The sequence below is a fragment of the Procambarus clarkii genome, chromosome 29, assembly GCF_040958095.1.
Source record: "Procambarus clarkii isolate CNS0578487 chromosome 29, FALCON_Pclarkii_2.0, whole genome shotgun sequence".
NCBI lineage: Eukaryota > Metazoa > Arthropoda > Malacostraca > Decapoda > Cambaridae > Procambarus > Procambarus clarkii.
The window spans coordinates 14,277,720-14,300,654 of record NC_091178.1 but is presented as its reverse complement, the minus strand read 5'-3'; positions in this window follow the sequence as shown (position 1 = coordinate 14,300,654).

Here is a 22,935-nt window from a genome sequence, read left to right as displayed (position 1 = left end):
ATACGTTATACACACTGCCCGAGGTGATACATCCTGACACATGATACAAACTATCACTCCGTTATACATACTTAATCCAGTATGTATGTGTACATATATATATATATATATATATATATATATATATATATATATATATATATATATATATATATATATATATATATATTTATGCCTTTAATTTAAGATGAGAATATGTATCTGTCTGTCCCAAGCTGAAGGCGAGGCGCTGGGACCTACCCCCTCATCAAAGTTTGCAGTAGTAATGGTCTGCGGTACGAAGCGAACATAGGTTAGTCGGGGTTGGCCTAGGAAGAATGCCTCAAAATATATATAGCCTGTAACCCAACACCCTCATACGTACGATTTTTGTAAAGATTGATATGGAAACGGGATGAAATATGGTGTGTGTCGTCCGTAGAGTGTTGACGCTATTTCCGCTGTTCACCCGCTCATTTTCATGATTTATTTTATAAATGGAAATGTCTGTCTGTTTGAAGTTGAAGGAGAGGAGGGGAAACGTAGTGGGAGTGGAAATAAATTGGTTGTTTTTCTGCCACTGACGTCTACGGGCTCACCATAGCCCGTGCTACTTGGAACTTTTTGTTCCAAGTAGCGAATCTTAACCAATAACAAACAACTACTGACGTTATCTTGGTTATCTTGAGATGATTTCGGGGCTTAGCGTCCCCGCGGCTCGGTCCTCGACCAGGCCTCCTTTTTGTTACACACCCCAGGAAGCAGCTGTCTAGCTCCCAGGTACCTATTTACTGCTAGGTGAACAGAAGCATCAGGGGTGAAAGAAACATTTTGCCCATTTGTCTCCGCCTTCACCGGGGATCGAACCCGGAACCTCAGGACTACGAATCCGAAGCGCTGTCCACTCAGCTGTCAGGCGCCTAAATGACGTGGCCATACATTTTCAGTGCTAACCAGGATAGAAACATTATCTTCTGTCCTCCATGGTTAAGGGAGATGGTGGGGAGAGACAATATCCCGGGCACCGCCGGGTATTCTCCCAATTCTGAAAACTAAGTTGACAAAACCTGATATTTGCCATAAATATATGAGGAGAGTCTGGAATTACTCATCACATGTCGTATCCAATTTTGGGCGCCAGGTGGAGCAGCGCATCGATTTACATTTACAGGTTTCAGCCGTGAATATTTGTTGCAGGTCAAATTACCGATGGTTTGGGGCATTCCCCACGAGGCTGAGCTCTTCACACTGGGTGCATGGGAACGAGGTTGACACGGCACGAGAACAGTCTTTATTAATATGTTTTAACCGACAATTTTTGGGTGTTATCCCCTGTGTCGTTAATGTTATATTGTTTTTCCCTTCGTCATCAATATTTTATCATTATATATATTGTTATTGTAATTTATTATTAGTAAACAATTCAAGCCAATACCTCTTCCCCCTCCCCACCACCACCACCACCCCCAACCCCAAGTTCTGGGAACAGGAAATCTGGAAACTGAGACCTGATGTACAGTGTATACTCTCCTGTCAGGATAATATGTACACCCAGATACTGATGTACACTATACTTTTCTGTCAACAGTATACCCCTAGATACTGATGTACAGTATATACTTATCATATTTGAGCTGATCAAGACTGGGTTTATAAAAAATGAGTTTTTCAAAAATGGGTTTATTATTATTATCTACTACACTTTGCTCCTCACCTCTCTTTAGCCTATTTATTGCCTGAATCAACTCCCTTATCACAATTGACTTGAGAATGGTCCAGGACGGACCGAAACGTCGTCGTCCCTTCACCTTCTAGTGTGTGGTCTGGTCAACTATTATTATCTGACTTTATCTAACCTGGGTTAATTAAACCTGGGTTCATAAATCTGGATTTGTCAAATTTAGGTTCACTAAACTTCAGTGTATTAAACTTCTGTATCAAACGAGGGTTTATTCAATCTAGTTTGACCAAACCTGGGTTTATCAGCTGTGCCTCCGAAGTGCATATGTGGAAGACAATAGAAGTCATGCATAAGTTTGCAAAAAAGCCATGCAAAAGCTATGCAAAAGCCGACCTCTTACCAATTACGTCGCTTTTCGCTCGTATGCCTTTGCGCTACCATGAGTACCTCCATTATCTGGAGCGTGACACTAACACTGAATCCAAAACTGTTCCTAAATCCAGTAGGACCGGCCTTGCTCCGTAATATTATGCCGATTCGGGGAAATATATTATACCAGAAAAAAAAGTTTCAGAATGATATCATGTAGGAATGTTTTGCAACCCCAGCAATGAGAAGCTACCTTAATATTGCCTAATGATATCTGACATCACTGAGCAGTCTCAGAGTAAAAAGATATCAGATAAATGTTTAGTGCAATTGACAGGAGTGTTTTTCGTGCTGAACTGGCAATTCAGAGGAGTAACTCAAACCACGGGATAACTAACTAACGAGCTCGTTAGGGCGACACGAACTACTTACTCAACTTCAGGATTAAATCCAGGGGTCGAGAGACTTAACTAGGAACCAATTTATATTTCATTACGACACAAGAGCTCTCAGCGTGGGAGCTGTCATGTCATTACGTTGAAATGGTCTCTTATCTTGGCACAGATGCATGCAGAATGAATATGCAATATATAAACGACTGCAACAAGGATAGTGATAATTGTGGAAATTATCATAATGTTCAATCCACTACGGGCTCACCATAGCCCGTGCTACTTGGAACTTTTTGTTCCAAGTAGCGAATCTTAAGCAACAACAACAACATTATACTGATTATTGTGAATATAATGTAGGGGATAATAATGACAAATATGATGTTAATCACCACGATGATGATGAATATAATGACTATAATGATAATAGAATCATATTATTTCAATGATAAGAAGAAAAGAGATATTATAATTTCTAGCATTCATTCTCATTGATCATTTTAATGAGTTATGAGCCGTCTACGCTCCTCCCTGATTTGGTCCAGGACGGACCGAAACGTCGTCGTCCCTTCACCTTCTAGTGTGTGTGGTCTGGTCAACATACATTGCTTGGATAACAAACCTCTCTCATCTAAACACACAAAAGCAAATAAAAGAATTTTTCACAATTTATTGTAATATATGCAACATTCACGTCGAAGTGAATTTTGCCAATAAAAAATTTAATATTAGATTTATTCGATGGTTAAATGTGTTTTTGAAGTATTTTCCCCCACACAACAAAAATAGACCTGTTGCGGGGCGTCGGTGGTGGTTGTGCAAATGTGATGTTCAATTTACTGAAGTTAGTGGATGTTCAAGTTACTGAACATTCGCAATATAAAGTTTTGAACGAAATAAAATCATATAATGCACAGAATACACACAAATACACACAAACACGCACACCCACGCAGACACACACCCACTCTGACTTTCATAAAGCCAGCTCTGAATTCATAAAACTAACCAGTAATGGAGATATGAGTGCAAGAGGAGTCCTGAACATTCTCATGGTCTCCTCATTAAATAAAATTTTATAAAAATGCATATAATTTACCGTTTCGATAATCATGATGCACAATAGAAATTTTCCAAATCAATAGGTTTAATTAATTAGAAATTCACATTGGTGAGTAACCAATGTGAAGAGTGAACAAAGTGATTTGTTCATTTGATGCATCCCGTTAGTGTGATCTCTGTGTGTGACAATGTAACGAGTGTTACTTGGTTTGGTCTTGAGGCTAATCGACCTCTGGAAGGTTATTAAGGTCGTAACAATTGTTTGCTGTCCAGCCAGGTAGTATACTTTGGTCCCATACATAGTCCAGTACAGAGGTAAATTCTTACTGTGTATGTATACCAAGAAGTAGGTTAAACCTTTCAGTGTATACATTCCTGTGCTAAGTTACTTCTTAAGGTGAAGCTTAATACTACTAAAGCAAAATAAATAAAGCAAAACATCAATTATTTTTATTAAATCTCGCAAGATTACTCTTAAAGAAAATATTTTCTTGTTTTGAAAAATGGAATCAATTTTAATTTATTTGTTATCGTTCGCATAACAGTGTAACTAAAGAATTTAATTTTTATGTTAATGGCGGCTTATCGTCAATTTTAACAAATTAATCATCCTTCGAGTATTACATAATTATTATTCATTTTGCACACAGCTTATATGATAATTTAAATGTAATTCCTTTCACCTTTATAAACATTCAGAGAAGTGGCAACAGAAAACAAAATGTCTATAGTAAAAATCACAAATAGCACGTTTGTCCTATTTTTCATGACAGGAAATTCCAGTCACGCGTACAAATTCATACACGCACACACGGGTCCGCGTGTGTGTGTGTGTGTGTGTGTGTGTGTGTGTGTGTGTGTGTGTGTGTGTGTGTGTGTGTGTGTGTGTGTGTGTGTGTGTGTGTGTGTGTGTGTGTGTGTGTGTGTGTGTGTGTGTGTGTGTGTGGGTGTGTGGGTGTGTGGGTGTGTGTGTGTGTGTGTATGTGTGTGTGTGTATATGTGTGTGTGTGTGTGTATGTGTGTGTGTGTGTATATGTGTGTGTGTGTGTGTATGTGTGTGTGTGTGTGTGCGTGCGCTCACTCTCGCACACGCACACACTGACGTCAACACAAAATGGTTTCAAGCGTGGTTGTGTGTGTGAGAAAGGTGGAGAAAATATTTACTGAATGCTATATATTTTCGTGACATGTTGCGAAAGATGACAAGACTCACTTCACGCGTCTCTCTTTTCAAGCTAAAGGGGGATGAGAGCGTGATGGAAGAGAAGAGAGGGATGTGAAGAAAAGAGAGAGAGAGAGAGAGAGAGAGAGAGAGAGAGAGAGAGAGAGAGAGAGAGAGAGAGAGAGAGAGAGAGAGAGAGAGAGAGAGAGAGAGAGAGAGAGAGAGAGAGAGAGAGAGAGAGAGAGAGAGAGAGAGAGAGAGAGAGAGAGAGAGAGAAAGAAAGGGGTACTTACACATCACCATCCCACCCCCAAGACACACATTCAAGCCCTGCAGGTGACTGTGATATAAACAGGGACCCCAACTGTATTCCCCTTCATCCTTCCAGCCACAAGAGCAGCCTCAATACACAGTAGCCAAGCCAAACATAGAGAGAAAATGCGTTGGCATAATGTTTGCCAACATCTCGGGCTTCATTACCAACGTTCATGTCCTCACGCACAGTACTGTAAACGCTCACCGTCGTTGGTTGTCCTGGAAACATTTCTAGACGACAAAACTATCTTTGCTAAAATCGTTGGCAATTCATGAAGGCTTCACCGTGACAGGTGACGGGGGACAATATCAGGAAGTCGCAATTTGGTTCAGTAATACGGCACACACCAGGAGGCCTGGTCGACGACCGGGCCGCGGGGACACTAAGCCCCGGAAGCACCTCAAGGTAACGCTTAATCTATTGATATTGTCATCCCTATTTCAAGTAGAAATCCTATTCTGTACACTGTGTATAGAGCATGATTTAGAATAGAATATGTATAGAACACGATTTATAATAGAATATGTATAGAACATGATTCAGAATAGAATACGTATTAAACATGAATATGTATAGAACATGTACAGTCTCATGTTCTATACAGTTTATAGAACATGAGAATATAACATGGAGAAACCAGAGCCTCCATTCTGGCATATACCTGCTGCGGTATATTTATCACTATATATATATACATGGAACACATATAATCACATGACTTCTCTCAATCAGAGAAAACCTTTAACGGAAAGTCTTCTCGTGCATCAGCCCGTCCTCTAGAACTGATACCAAAAAAAAAACGGAAACTGTGTATTCAAACACCCGAACCTAACCGAGCGATCAACACGTAGAAAACGTGAATGTGAGCTGCTGTGCTTTAGAGTACATCATATTTTGTCCGTATGGAGATTTTGACAACAAAATTCACTCTATTATTCAACAGAACAGCTTACGTACATATATAATTATCGCCTTAATGGTTCAGCTGGGATTAACATTGCATAAACGTGGATTAAAATGCAAATAAGTGCCTAAACACCAGGTCAAAACTACCCTAAGTTTAACTGTACTCAAAACTAATATTTAATAATATTAATTTTTATTTGATAAAATATTTTTTGGCCAGAACGAAAAAAACAGATGAATGCGCCTTTGGGTACGGCAGCTCCACGACCAGTGAACGGGTTGTTGTGATATAACCGACATACTCTCAGTGGTCAGCGTCTTGTATACTGGCCAAGCCAACATAACCTCCGTGTCTTGGTAAATGGATTGGGGGAACGCGCCAAGTTATTCCGACCTGAAAGAGGGTCGGGGGTGTAATGGTAAGACATGTCAAAATTCGAAGATGGCAAGAACTTCTCCCGGAGAAAATGCAGCTGCTGGTGGCCTGAAAGCTTAGCACCATCACCTCCTGGTATTTACCGGGGTGATAATTACGAACCGTGACATTATCTACGCTTTTACGCCTTGCTTAATTGCGTCATTATTCACTGGAGTTGATTTATGCGAGATATGCAAAGGGAGGAGGTCGAGGCGACGTAACTCTTCACACACTGTTCCCCCAGAGGTAGGGTTGGGGTAGGGAAAGATGAAGAAGTAAGATACTGACATCTTTTGTCAGTGGCTTACCATCTTTTGTCAGATTGTGGAGATCATCGCACTATATGGCGATGATCTCCACAGTCTGGCATAGTGGTTATGGGACGTATTGGGTAATCCATTGAGGGTCTGTACTCGTAAAGAGGTCAAGCACCCCTCCTATACATGTGTCAAAGCCTGGTTGACCAGTCCAGCAACCAGGAGGTCTGGTCGGGGACCGGGCCGTGGGGACATTAAGCCCCGAAATCATCGCAAGGTGAACGCTGGAGCATTTGGTAGGGTCCAGCACAAAGGTCTGGTTTGCAAGCTCAAGAAAATTGTGTTTGAAGAAGAGTTTTATGTGACTACCTGAAAATTATTTGAAGCATTGAACATTGTTGTCACTTATGAACAATTGTTGGGTCACTAATGTGCAGCACTTCAACTGTGGCTCTGGTTCATGCTGCGGTTCCTATGTCTATGATATATATATTGAAAGAGATGCACCTTGAAAGAAACTTCTTGAGTTATAATACAACTTTGGATGAAGTTTACTTCCCATCACTTCTTCTTCTTCTTCTTCTTCTTCTATTTTGCTCCCCGTGTTTATCTTTAGTTCCCTGAAGGAAAACCTATGATCGGTGCTCATAGTGAGCAGCTGTGACATCTTCTTCTGGTTTCCTCCTCGATCGACGCATGTTTGACGGTGCGTGGGGTTCCACGGAGGTGCTACACACTCGCGGCCTGGCCTCGCACACACCATTTTCAAAACTCTTTATTACTCCTGTCAGATTCACATACGCGTCTGACATTATACGCGCGTTTCTGAAGCGTGTGTGTGTGTGAGGTCCACCCGGAGGTTGTTATCTGTCCGTTGAGTCCAATAACTGCTTTAATCCTTGGCATTTGTTGTCGCAATTGTAGCAGTCAATTGTTGATTAAACCACACACTAGAAAGTGAAGGGACGACGACGTTTCTGTCCGTCCTGGACCATTGTCAAGTCGATTAGGAGAATGGTCGATTCTCACAATCGACTTGAGAATGGTCCAGGACGGACCGAAACGTCGTCGTCCCTTCACTTTCTAGTGTGGTTTGGTCAACATATTCAGCCACGTTATTGTGACTCCTCGTCTGTAGCAACTAATTTTCTGAGTATTTCTGCAGTTTAGTTATGAGCACAGATCGTGTAATGTACGAGTCAATGTGCTCACAAACTTTTCTTTCTTGACAATTTTCTAGTCCGTAGGTTTTCTTAAATGGGAATTTCTCCTGCTTTCCTTTTGGTATTTTTGAAGGCGTTTCCTTCGACAGCTCTGGCTGAAGTATTTACTAATGATCAGCCGGATCAAGCCATTCCTCCCCGAGATGATCCTCGTCTCGAGTCCCAGATGAAGGTGGACCTCGGCAGTGATCAACTCACATCCTCTGTCAGATCCTCTGGTTTTATCGCCTTGATTCCTTGCGCTTCCTACTTTGTGAGTCTGGGGTGTTTGGTGTGTTTGTTGACTTTGTTGAGTTTCGTGTGTTGAGTTGGTTGAGTTGGTTGAATTTGATGTATTTGGTATCTTTGTTGAGTTTGGTTTGTTTGTTGACTTTGGTGTGTTTGTTGACTTTGGTGTGTTTGTTGAGTGTGTGAGTTAGCCTGGATGTACTTACCTACTGTAGGTGTTCTTACAGAGTTGAGTTGAAGCTCCAAAGCCCAGTATTTCGAACTAATTGTCCTTCAAACAATGCCTCTTCACTCTTTTAATGTTGCTTTTTAATCCACTTCATCGATTTTCCTTTGAATTTGGAATGTCTTTACTATGTCCACGAGTCTTTCATCGCATCATATTGCTCTCACTTCCAGAACCAGTCTTTTCTGACATGTCTATTTTGTATTTCTTCAGGTCGTGATTACTTGAAAGAGTTCATTGTTAAGGTTCTTAGTATATGTCTCAGGCGTTAGGTTTCCTGTCCATGGTGACCCTCAGGTCTCTCGTGTTCAATGTTTTAACCTTATGTTGCCTCGTCTGTCTTGCCTCCTATCTATATAATTCTCTCTCTATTTCTTACCGTGCCTTTCTCTCTCTCTCTCTCTCTCTCTCTCTCTCTCTCTCTCTCTCTCTCTCTCTCTCTCTCTCTCTCTCTCTCTCTCTCTCTCTCTCTCTCTCTCTCTCTCTCTCTCTCTCTCTCTCTCTCCCTCTCTTTATCTCTCTCTCTCTCTCTCTCTCTCTCTCTCTCTCTCTCTCTCTCTCTCTCTCTCTCTCTCTCTCTCTCTCTCTCTCTCTCTCTCTCTCTCTCTCTCTCTCTCTCTCTCTCTCTCTCTCTCTCTCTCTCTCTCTCCCTCTCTTTATCTCTCTCTCTCTCACTCTCTCTCACTCTCTCTCTCTCTCTCTCTCTCTCTCTCTCTCTCTCTCTCTCTCTCTCTCTCTCTCTCTCTCTCTCTCTCTCTCTCTCTCTCTCTCATAATCTCCACATCCACGACACCACTACCCTCCTCCTCCTCCTCCCGCCTCTCCATACCACTAGAGGGAGTCATAAGAGCGACGGTGATCGCCCAACACTGCACGGTAACTATAGGAGTTAATGCTCGCTCTAACGAGGCGTGGGTCTCGCTACTCCGGACATTCACCCTGACCTAACCTCGTGTTTTGAAGCCGCACAAACTTGGGTGTCTTCGCTACGTTCTGTAACGTCAAAAATATTGGTGCCGTAATGGTTGTTTCATCGTTATTGTTATCTGTTTGGGCGTTGTTTTTATTGCGCGTTAATTCCTGTTTCTGCTTCTCTGGATTACATGATTTTTGCGATGTGTTGACGCTACGTGTTATTTTGGTTTGTTATTTATGATATTCAGAGTTGTTTGTTGTAGTTGTTGTTGTTGTTGTAGGTCTTGGTACTGACAAGAGGAGCTTCCAGTGGGCACTGGGACAACTTCAATCCCCTTCTGACACTCCGAGAAAAATCACCATTACTCCCTGTCAACTGTCAATCAATCAACTGTTACTAACTACTAACTAACTAATTTCTCTCCCCACCCCCCACCCCCCACCCCCCACACACACAGGAAGAACCCCGTAACAGCTTGTCTAACTCCCAGGTACCTATTTACTGCTAGGTGACAATGGCATCAGGGTGAAAGAAGTTGCCCATGTCTCTGCCCATTTCCAAGTTCTTTTTCCCTCCTAGATTACCATCCCTCTAAATCTTTCGGTTGATCCAGTCTTCTCTTCCAAATATAACCAGAGGCCCTACGCTCTTACCTTCGCGCGTCTTGCATAAATAACCTGTAGGGAGCGACTCTCAAAAACCTCCGGAAAAATGGCCGAGACTCGCGTACCATTGAGGAAAGTGGACGTCAAAGGCCCGGCCCTTTCCCTTCCACCTCACTGTCAAATGGAAGACGTTTGGGATAATTGGGAACCGTTCGATGCAATCATCTTCGGCGTGAGTGCCGTTTGAAGTCGTCGGCGAGACGGTCCAGGATTCTCCATAATTCGGTTCTTCCTTATTTCTTCTTACCTCTCTAATTTCCATCTTGCCTCTCACTTTCTTACCCATTCAACTCGCTGTCCCTCAAATATATCCACCCTTAATCCCTCCCCTCTTCCACCAAGATAATGTTAATAAAACAAGATTAAAACCAGTGCACTAAAACAGAAGCGATAAATAAGCAGGGAAAAAAGGAGAAGTCCTCTCCTCAATTTTAAACTTAGACCCAAATATCACAGGAAAAAGGTTATCATGTATAACCAAACTCAATTACGGGCTCACCATAGCCCGTGCTACATGGACACTTCGTCCTGAGTAGCTAAATCTTTAACAACAACAACATCCTCTCTTCCCTCTTCCCCCTCACTGGCTCATTGCTCCTCCTCAATGCCTCTCTTCACTGCCTTCCCTCATTCCTCTCTCACACTGGAATGAGAACCTTCCAGCGAATGAGGAAATAGGAGTGGAAAATATTAACGTGCGAGAGGACAAGGACCTCATGGAAAGTGGGTGAAAATGGCCGATGAAACATGGAACGAAAGAGAGAACAAGAAGAACAGGACAGAAATCCCCGGCCTGATGGCACTGGGGAGGAGTGTAAGATGCGTCTGTACATAGATTGCATTGCAAGGAAATAGCGATATAGAATTGTCATTGCAGGGTTATGTGTGGGGGGAAAGGAATTCAGCACCGGGGTCTCCCGTTGAGTAATTTGGCATTGTGTACTAGATACGTGAGGTGTATGTGAGGCAACCAGAGAGAGAGAGAGAGAGAGAGAGAGAGAGAGAGAGAGAGAGAGAGAGAGAGAGAGAGAGAGAGAGAGAGAGAGAGAGAGAGAGAGAGAGAGAGAGAGAGAGAGAGAGAGAGAGAGAGAGAGAGAGAGAGAGAGAGAGAGAGAGAGAGAGAGAGAGAGAGACAGAGAGAGAGAAGAGAGAGAGAGACAGAGAGAAAGAGAGAGAGAGAGACAGAGAGAGAGAGGGAGAGAGAGAGGTGTGGGGGATGAGGGGGGAAAAGGAGGATTGATCTTTCCGTGAGAAGAAGAAAGCTAGACGGGAGGATGGAGGGGTTGAAGGGGTCAGGAGGGAGAGGGAGGGGATAGTAATGAGAGAGAGAGAGAGGGTTATGAGAGGGGGGGAGATGCAGTGATTTATTGAACAATCAACCACAGAAGGTGATTGTATGGCTTTTAAAATGTCAATCTAATCTACATACATATATACACATATTTACGTCTGTCCTACATTAACAGTGTTCGAGGTGTTTTTACAGTGTCATAAATGTGCGTTTTCAACAATGAAATGCAATTCTCACCAGTTTCGACATATCCTGTATACACATAAAAATATATGTATACACATGTATATATATATATATATATATATATATATATATATATATATATATATATATATAAGGTCTGCCTTGCCTGGAGCCCATGTCATTAGGGCCGAGAACAGCACCCTCCTTGGAGCTCCCCTCGGGTCTAACGCCATTGAGGAGATCCTCGACAAGAAAATCGCAGACCTTAGGAGGATGGGAGACAGAATAGGTGACATCGATGCCCACGATGCTTTTTATCTCCTCACCAAATGCCTATCCCTTCCGAGGCTAACCTACTTTCTGAGGTGCGCCCCATCTTACAACAACCCAAAGCTTGACGAGTATGACCTCCTACTGAAGACCATGCTGGAAAAAGTTGTTAACCTCTCTCTCAACGAATGCCAGTGGAAACAAGCCACTCTTCCTGTCAGGCTCGGTGGCTTGGGTGTCCGCACCGCCACCCAAATTGCAGTCCCAGCCTTCCTGTCTTCCTCCTCAGCATCAGATGACCTGGTTAAGGAAATTCTACCTGACACCCTGAGTGATGTAGCGGGGATACAGGACCCCCACTACACGGAATGTGACACGAAATGGGGTGCCATGACAGACCCAGCACTCAGACCAGCCATGCCGAAAGCCAAGAAACAATCCAGTTGGGACAGCCCCATTGTAGACAAAGAAGCCACAGCTTTGCTGGAGGCAGCAACAACCCCCAGTGATCGTGCACGCCTCACAGCTGTGCAGGCTCCCCATGCAGGGGACTTCCTTCTGGCAGTCCCTATGTCTGCGACAGGCACACGTCTTGATCCGCAGGAGCTCCGTATTGCAGTCGCTCTCCGCCTTGCTGCCCCTATCCACACTGTTCACAGGTGTATTTGCGGCGAGGCAGATGCTGACGAATATGGATTGCATGGCCTGCACTGTGGAAAATCGGGTGGTTGGCACACTAGACACGACGAAGTCAACGACATCATTAAAAGAAGCCTTGCCTCTGCTCAGTGTCCAGCGGAGAGAGAGCCCCGCAACCTACTGAACCGTGACTCTGTTAGCTTTGCCGGCCGACCAGACGGAATCACACTGCGTCCGTGGAAGGGTGGCAGGCAGTTAGCATGGGACTATACTTGCGTATCCACCCTGGCAACGACATACATCACCCTCTCTGCCGGCACGGCAGGAGCCGCAGCGACACACAGAGAAAAACAAAAGTCAGTCAAGTACAGGCAATTAGATCAAAGGTACAATTTCGTTCCAATAGGGTCTGAGACCCTAGGCCCATGGGGTGAGAGTGCAAGAAGGTTTCTTAAGGATCTTGGTTCCAAGCTCATTGACACCACAAGAGACCCTAGAGCAGCAAGTTTTCTCTTTCAGCGCCTCAGTGTCGCGATCCAGAGGGGAAATGCCCGCTGCATCCTCGGTTCCTGCCCGGCGTCGGAGGAGTTCGAGGAAATCTACAGCCTCTAGGAAGCGAACTTTTTCTTGTGTCCTCTTAATGTTCATTTTTTGTATAAAATCAGATATGTAACTGTATAACCTTGCATAATAAAGTGTACATCATAATAAAAAAAAAAAAGGGGGTGGTAGGAGAAGTGAACACTCTTTCGTATTCAGAGTTAAATGTCAAGTTTTTCCCTGAGTGCTCTGTGTTCCCTTCTCTGAGGCTGTGGGTCCCTATAATTACACCAGTGGTGGTACCCCCCTATATATATATATATATATATATATATATATATATATATATATATATATATTAGTATATTTTGGTAGCAGTCTTTCCTGTAGACATATATTATTAAAATATGACCGAAAAAGTAAGATTAATAATTCTAACACGAATTTTCTCAATCTTTCGTACATTACGCTTCACTGTTGGAGGTAAATCAAAAATCACTTCTCCAAAATTCATTTTTATTTCTAGTCTGACGCGACACGGGCGCGTTTCGTAAAACTTATTACATTTTCAAAGACTTCACAAATACACAACTGACGTATCTCTGATTTTATATCTACATTTGAGTGAGGTGGGAGGGGTGATGTGGCATTAACACAAGACAGAACAAGAGGGGATATTAATAGGGTATTAAAAGTATCAACACAAGACAGAACAGAAACAATGGGTATTGAATAGAAGTGTTTGTAGAAAGCCTATTGGTCCATATTTCTTGATGCTTCTATATTGGAGCGGAGTCTTGAGGTGGATAGAATATAGTTGTGCAATAATTGGCTGTTGATTGCTGGTGTTGACTTCTTGATGTGTAGTGCCTCGCAAACGTCAAGCCGCCTGCTATCGCTGTATCTATCGATGATTTCTGTGTTGTTTACTAGGATTTCTCTGGCGATGGTTTGGTTATGGGAAGAGATTATATGTTCCTTAATGGAGCCCTGTTGCTTATGCATCGTTAAACGCCTAGAAAGAGATGTTGTTGTCTTGCCTATATACTGGGTTTTTTGGAGCTTACAGTCCCCAAGTGGGCATTTGAAGGCATAGACGACGTTAGTCTCTTTTAAAGCGTTCTGTTTTGTGTCTGGAGAGTTTCTCATGAGTAGGCTGGCCGTTTTTCTGGTTTTATAGTAAATCGTCAGTTGTATCCTCTGATTTTTGTCTGTAGGGATAACGTTTCTATTAACAATATCTTTCAGGACCCTTTCCTCCGTTTTATGAGCTGTGGAAAAGAAGTTCCTGTAAAATAGTCTAATAGGGGGTATAGGTGTTGTGTTAGTTGTCTCTTCAGAGGTTGCATGGCAACCTCAATATATATATATATATATATATATATATATATATATATATATATATATATATATATATATATATATATATATATATATAAATAAGCTCAGCAGGGCCCATCAGTCCTCGGCACCTCATGGCACTGTGATATGAGTGCACTGATGTCATTAAAAGCCTAAATCAGCTGCGTGTCTGTCACACACTTGTGTCCAATATCACCAGAATCCTCAGCTTGAACATCCAATAACACAATCAAAGGAACAGTTGAAGAACGTTTTAGCCACCTGAACGCCTCTCTACCACCACAAAGGTGGGAAATATCCGGAACACTCTCGCACTCAATCATTTCCAATCGCGATCTTTCCTCTCTCTCTCTCTCTCTCTCTCTCTCTCTCTCTCTCTCTCTCTCTCTCTCTCTCTCTCTCTCTCTCTCTCTCTCTCTCTCTCTCTCTCTCTGTCTCTCTGTCTCTCTCTCTCTCTCTCTCTCTCTCTCTCTCTCTCTCTCTCTCTCTCTCTCTCTCTCTCTCTCTCTCTCTCTCTCTCTCTCTCTCTCTCTCTCTCTCTCTTTTACCAACCTCTCAACCTGGTCATCTTTTGATCATCTTTGTTGGTCATCGCTTACCAACCACTCAACCACTATATGTGAGCGGTTGGTAAAAGATTACTTTTTAGAACAAGTGATGGTTCAGTGCAGACTGCCGCTCAGCACAAGCTCAGTACACGTCATCGCACAGTTTAGGTGATGGTCCAGTTCAAATGATCATTCAATTCAAGTAATCGTCCAGTTTATTGAGTTTAAGTGATCGCTCAGTATAGGTTGGTGCACAGTACAAAAAAATCTGTACAGAATAAGTGCTCACTCAGTACAGCTGGACGTAACCACACACAAAAAATTATAATTCAATTTATGGACATTGAATCAAAATATATTATTTTAAAAGCCGTCAAATAAATGTAATTATTATTTTTTTAATTCAGTTACCAGCAGTGGCAAAAAACACGGTGATCAAAACAGCTCAATAAAAAATAAGTGTGAGTGTGTACTCATCTAGTTGTGCTTGAGCTCTGGCTCTTTGGTCCCGCCTCTCAACTCTGTACTGGTGTATATGTACTGGTGTACAGATTCATGAGCCTACTGCGCTCTATCATATCTACATTTGCAACTGTGTATGGAGTCAGCCTCCACCACATCAGTGCCTAATGCATTCCATCTGTTAACTACTCTGATAGTGAAAAAGTTCTTTCTAACGTCCCTGTGGCTCATTTGGGTACTCAGTTTCCACCTGTGTCCCCTTGTTCGCGTATCGCCCGTGTTAAATAGTTTATCTTTATCTATCCTATGAATTCCTCTGATGATTTTGTAGGTTGTGATCATGTCTCCCCGAGCTCTTCTGTCTTCCAGCAACGTGAGGTGCACTTCATGCAGTCTTTCCTCGTAACTCATGCCTCTTAATTCTGGGACTAGCCTAGTGGCATACCTCTGAACTTTTACCAGTTCGTCTTGTGCTTGACAAGGTACGGGCACACACACACTATGTGTGTGTGTGTGTGTGTGTGTGTGTGTGTGTGTGTGTGTGTGTGTGTGTGTGTGTGTGTGTGTGTGTGTGTGTGTGTGTGTGTGTGTGTGTGTGTGTGTGTGTGTGTGTGTGTGTGTGTGTGTGTACTCACCTAGTTGTACTCACCTAGTTGTGTTTGCGGGGGTTGAGCTCTGGCTCTTTGGTCCCGCCTCTCAACCGTCAATCAACAGGTGTACAGATTCCTGAGCCTATCGGGCTCTGTGTGTGTGTGTGTGTGTGTGTGTGTGTGTGTGTGTGTGTGTGTGTGTGTGTGTGTGTGTGTGTGTGTGTGTGTGTGTGTGTGTGTGTGTGTGTGTGTGTGTGTGTGTGTGTGTGTGTGTGTGTGTGTGTGTGTGTGTGTGTGTGTGTGTTTTCCCTGCCCCAAAAAATATATATATTTAAACGAAAACGGGTTTTCGTTCTAAATATCTCTCTTTCATCGGTTACCATACTATTTCGGGCCGCTGTCGGAACTGCCCCAGCCAATTAGTGCAGCTCGTGGCCTGTGAAGGCATATAATAATTTGTGTGACAGAAAACGGAGAGTGGTTCTATAGAATCAGTTGAAGCCTCATATTGTTGAAAAAAAATCAAATTATTTATCAACCATAATATTATTATTACTATTATCATCATTATTATTAGTAGTAGTAGTAGTAGTAGTAGTAATAGTAGTAGTAGCATCACTATTTTTATTATTATTTGAATAAAGAGAATGACTATCTCAGCTGGCAGTATTCACAACCCGTCCTCCTAAGATTTCCCATCGTCAAGAAAATGGTCAATTTAAAGTGCCCTCTCCTAACCTACCAGAGGACCCAAAACAGAAAACGGGACAGTACGCCTCTTTCGCGAATCGCTTCCATTTTCTAGTACGACAATTTTTGGCCTTATGTAGCGCATACGAGCGAAAAGCGATGTTCTTTGCAGGAGGACAGATACTTGCAGGAGTACAGCCTCATCCTCCATACATTTGAGAATTTCCTTAACATTCCCTAATTCTTGGGAAAGATTCCCTTCCTAATCAATAGGACACTTTCCCATCCATCCTCGCCCTCGAGAATGTCCCTGGCATCTCTCACGATCCACCCCACCTTCAATATATAGCCCGCCTTCTCTCCAGACACAATTACGGGCTCACCATAGCCCGTGCTACATGGACACTTCGTTCTGAGTAACTAAATCTAAAACAACAAACCAGACACAACAGTTACAGTCCTGCTCCTGTGCCAGGTAAGTCCACTACGGGCTCGCCATAGCCCGTGCTACTTGCAACTTTTTGTTCTGAGTAGCTGAATCTAAAACAACAGCAACCAGACACAAGAACTCTACTGACATTTTCTCCATCATTTTCTCCAGCCTGGTTGATCAGTCCAGCAACCAGGAGGCCTAGTCGACGACCGGGCCGCGGGGACGCTAAGCCCCCAAAAGCACCTCAAGGTAACCTCAAGGTAAGGTATCATTTCAACACCCAAATATACTTTAAAATCAACCCCCTCTCCCTTTCCCTGGCAGCCCCCACAGACCTCCCCTACCACTGTACCTTCTTACTAGCTCCTACTAGCTTAGCATTTTAAAAGCACCGACTCACCTTCTGTGGTTGAGTGTTCAATAAACCCTTGAACTGTATGTTTAACACTTCTCTAACCCTGTCCATGGAGGACAGAAGAAAATGTATATATGCTGGTTAGCATTGTAAATGTGTGGCCACGTCTGTGGTAGAAAAATAATAATAAAAAAAAAACTGTACCTTCCTCCCACCTTAATCATTAACGAAATCCCTCACTTCACAGATGTCTTCTCCCCTTACTTTCCCCTTACTTTCCCCTTTCCCCTCTAAAGCCTATTTGGGGAAATGTTGACGGAGCAGAGTGCCGCCCTTGCCGGATTAACTCTCCCCTTTCATAAGAACTTTTCCATGTTCTTGGCCCCCTACCATTCTTGAGCGTCATCTTTATCAGTAATTTGTTTTCAGAGTTGAATATTATTCTCGTTATGGTTATTTATTTCCCCCTCTCAGGACGATGGTTCTTGTTCTTCAAAATATGAAGAACAATAATCTTGTTCTTGATAACATATGAAAGTTATTTTTCCTTTGGGTTCACTTGTGTTTGTGATATACATATCTGTTTACATGTTTTATGTGTTAAGGATGTACCACTACACTATGTTAAGGATGTACTTTACTCTATGTTAAGGTGTTAAGGATGTACAATACACTTTGTTAAGGATATACCACTACACTATGTTAAGGATATACCACTACACTATGTTAAGGATGTACACTACACTATGTTAGGGATGTACACTACACTATGTTAAGGATGTACACTACACTATGTTAAGGATGTACACTACACTATGTTAAGGATGTACACTACACTATGTTAAGGATGTACACTACACTATGTTAAGGATGTACACTACACTATGTTAAGGATGTACACTACACTATGTTAACGATAAACCACTACACTGTGTTAAGAATATTACCACTTGTTGAAGGGTTTATTTGCTACAACGTTTCGATGCCCTCTGGAACATCCTCAGGTAAGAAATGAATCCACAAAGTTGATTGATGAAGATTAAGCCACCCCAAGAGGTGACTCAGGCATGAATAGCCCGTAAATTACACAAGATGCAAATTTATCCTAAATACACATGTGGAAGAGGTGAAGTTGAGTGGGGTGAGGTGAATGGTCGAAAGAATATAGAGGTAATCAAACATAAGGTAGGAAATAGGTGAATAATGGGGGAATGGATGCCGTTCAAACAATGGGTAAGGCGGTGGGCGGGGAGAACTCGGTATAGTTGTCGTGGTCCGGTGCTGTGTGGCGAGGTCTGGGTCTAAGCGCAGACAAGGTGCTGTGTGGCGAGGTCTGGGTCTGAGCGCAGACAAGGTGCTGTGTGACGAGGTCTGGGTCTAAGCGCAGACAAGGTGCTGTGTGGCGAGGTCTGGGTCTAAGCGCAGACAAGGTGCTGTGTGACGAGGTCTGGGTCTAAGCGCAGACAAGGTGCTGTGTGACGAGGTCTGGGTCTAAGCGCAGACAAGGTGCTGTGTGGCGAGGTCTGGGTCTGAGCGCAGACAAGGTGCTGTGTGGCGAGGTCTGGGTCTAAGCACAGACAAGGTGCTGTGTGGCGAGGTCTGGGTCTGAGCGCAGACAAGGTGCTGTGTGGCGAGGTCTGGGTCTGAGCGCAGACAAGGTGCTGTGTGGCGAGGTCTGGGTCTGAGCGCAGACAAGGTGCTGTGTGGTGAGGTCTGGGTCTGAGCGCAGACAAGGTGCTGTGTGGCGAGGTCTGGGTCTAAGCGCAGACAAGGTGCTGTGTGGCGAGGTCTGGGTCTAAGCGCAGACAAGGTGCTGTGTGGTGAGGTCTTGGTCTAAGCGCAGACAAGGTGCTGTGTGGTGAGGTCTGGGTCTAAGCGCAGACAAGGTGCTGTGTGGTGAGGTCTTGGTCTAAGCGCAGACAAGGTGCTGTGTGGTGAGGTCTGGGTCTAAGCGCAGGCAAGATATCGCAGTCGTTACTCCATATATTTAGGGGGGGGATATCTTTTTAATGGTATGAGTATTGCTTCCAATATTTGCAGTCTTCTCTGGTCAGTGGTGGATGCCTGGGTTGTTGTCATCTCTACTAGCATAATCTTAGTGATATGCTAGGAATATATATGTTATACACAACCTAGAAGACGAAAATAAAATTACCACCACTGCTTCCCTTCGAGAAGAATTCTTTCCCGGTCGAGTCACAAATGGGAGGATATGCTTTCACCTGATGCGTCTGTTTACCTAGCAGTAAATAAGTTCCTGGGAGTTAGACAGCTGCTACGGGCTATTTCCTGGGAGTGTGTGCGTGTGAGAGAGAGAAAAATATATGTAATAGATACGATAGAGGAAAAATCGTTCATGAGTCATTACATTAGGTAGCCAACGATTACAAAGGCGGAACCCAAGAGCTATCAGCTCGATCCTGCAGACACAAATAACACACACACACACACACACAAGCAACACACACACACATACAAGCAACACACACACACACATACACACACACATACAAGCAACACACACACACACACACACACACACACACACACACACACACACACACATACACACACATACAAGCAACACACACACACAAGCAACACACACACACATACAAGCAACACACACACACATACACACACACAGACAAGCAACACACACACACATACACACACACACACACACATACACACACACACACACACACACACACACACACACACACACACACACACACACACACACACACACACACACACACACACACACACACACACACACACACACACACACACACACACACACACACACACACACACACACACATACAAGCAACACACACACACAAGCAACACTGCACGAAAGACCCGAAAAGATTATTTCGCAATACAAAAAAAGTACAAAGGTACGACGGTGAATATTCCCTTTATGGAAGGTCCTTTCTGACCTCTCGCCTGAAAATGAAATTCCTCTGTTCATTTCACTCTCCAGAATTCCAAAATGAAAACAGAATTATTAATGGCATACATCTGTCCATACTCTCTCTCTCCTACGCTCTCCATTTTCCACTTTGAGGGAGAAAATAAAACAAAAATTCGTAACGTTAAGAAAAACTTAAATTTCTTAATATTTCTTTGCAATTTCGTAACATTAACGTACTCTTAATCGTTAAGAGAACATAACTATTCTCTTTATTTTATTTGGTGTAATGACCACGATTGAGTTTTCATATTTCATGGGCCAAAAGAAGATTTACAGAGATTTGGGTTTCATATCTACCTTGCCCGAAACGCTATGTGTGCTAGTGGCTTTACAAGAATGTTAATTCAACTTATTTTCTATATTCTCTGTTAACCCCCAATGTAACTTCTTGTATATAAATAAATAAATAAACATTGCGCTTAGTCCCCCGAAGCCTTGCGACAAAGTTATCTCAGTGCTCTAAATGCAGTATTTCTCACATGTATAGTTACTATTGAATGATAACACGGAGTTATGATATCCAGGATAACCTCCTGAATGTAGAATCACGATTCGTTGAACAACGAGTTACAGAATGATAGCTTACAGAATTATAACTTATAGAACTTGCAGAATGATAACATTCAAAATTATAATTGGCAGAATGGCAACCTTCAGAATGCTAACCTAAAGAATGTGGTGCCTTATGCAACACTGCATATGTCTCACACAATGCCTGGGGGCCTGGTGGCTGAGTGGACAGCGCTCGGTATTCATAAATCCTGGGGACTGGGGATCTATCCCTGGCGATGGGGGAACAAATGGGCAGAGTTTCTTTCACCCTGATGCCCCTGTTAACTTAGCAGTAAATAGGTACCTGAGAGTTAGACAGCTATTATGGGCTGCTTCCTGGGGTGTATGTGTGTGGGGGGGAGACAAAAAAACTGTTGATTGACAGTTGAGAGGCGAGCCGAAAGAGCCAGAGCTCAACCCCCTCAAGTACAACTAGTTGAGTACACACCACGTGTATTGTGATGACTAATAGACATAAACAGCTACTCATCTATTATCCTCTAAATATAAAATACTTAAAATCAATTTAGGTATTGAAATAGACTTGCCTCCAACGTATAAGAATATATTACAAATTCATGGATCTTGCATTGTAAAAAGTGTGTAAACAGTTGTCAAATATAATAATACGTTTTGGTGTAATTGTTAATGCAAAAAAATACTCGCTTAGCCCTTATTAAAACATTTTGTGCTCCCTGCAATCCTTACGTGTCTATCGCTCACAGGATGCGTATGGGGTGCACAATGAACTACCGCTACACCACACTACACTACACACAGAAATCCCAATAGCGTGATGCATCAAACGAACAAATCCACAAGAGCCGTGACGAGGGTTCGAACCTACGTCCGAGAGCATCCCAGACGCTGCCTTAATCGACTGTGCCACGACATGGTTAAAAGAATTGCAACCTGGAGTGCAACTGCCGTTCACAGGATGCGTATGAGGGTGCAGAATAAAGTAGCTGAGTCTGGCGGCAAGACTCAATTACCTTTACGCTAGAGAGGAGAGCCATTACTGTCTAGAAGGAAACAGTAAAGCAAGAGATGTTGCCAGCGGGTTGGTAGAGAAATCTAACAAAGAGGCTCTTAAAGTGGCCATATATGATGGTATTCACGACGGAAGAACTTGACTCTTGCTGGAGCCCAAAATACCACTAGAAATGTTTACCAAGGATCAGATTATTTACATAGAAAAATCAGACAAACATGAGAAACTTGCAAGATAATTCTTTTAAATCATATGAATAAATTATTGAGGTTTCATTGAATTCTAAAATATATAGTTGAATTTACTTTCCACGATCAGATATATATATATTAATGAAAAATGATGGTATATTTTGTTCTCTCTCATCTAATGCATTACTTCACTCTACCAAAAATCTCTTTACACAAAGTTCTCTGTGTAAGGAAAAATAAGACCATCTGAGCCAGCAATGTGGTGCTCGTTACCCCCTGAGAGCCCCGAGGCCAGCTCCCACAGGGGAAGGTGTAAGCGGCAGTGGGGGAGAGGTCTTGTGTTGTGTAGACCAGGGGGGGAGGAAGGGGTGAAGTTCAGGGAACGTCCTTACAGTGTGTTGAATTATTTACATTCGTCGGTTTTCTTTCTCCTGTATTCATGTTGTCATCCTCATCATTAGAATAAGATTTTTGCAATACCCAGTACGAGCTCCTATTTATATTCAACTAACCTCATAGTTAAGTTGTGTAACATAGATGTTGGAGTGTTACAGATGCTGGAGTGTTTCAGATGCTGGAGTGTTACAGATGTTGGAGTGTTACAGATGCTGGAGTGTTTCAGATGTTGGAGTGTTACAGATGCTGGAGTGTTACAGATGCTGGAGTGTTTCAGATGTTGGAGTGTTTCAGATGTTGGAGTGTTTCAGATGCCGGAGTGTTACAGATGCCGGAGTGTTTCAGATGCTGGAGTGTTACAGATGCCGGAGTGTTACAGATGCCGGAGTGTTTCAGATGCTGGAGTGTTTCAGATGCTGGAGTGTTACAGATGCCGGAGTGTTTCAGATGCTGGAGTGTTACAGATGCTGGAGTGTTTCAGATGCTGGAGTGTTACAGATGCTGGAGTGTTTCAGATGCTGGAGTGTTACAGATGCTGGAGTGTTTCAGATGCTGGAGTGTTACAGATGCTGGAGTGTTACAGATGCTGGAGTGTTTCAGATGCTGGAGTGTTTCAGATGCTGGAGTGTTTCAGATGCTGGAGTGTTTCAGATGCT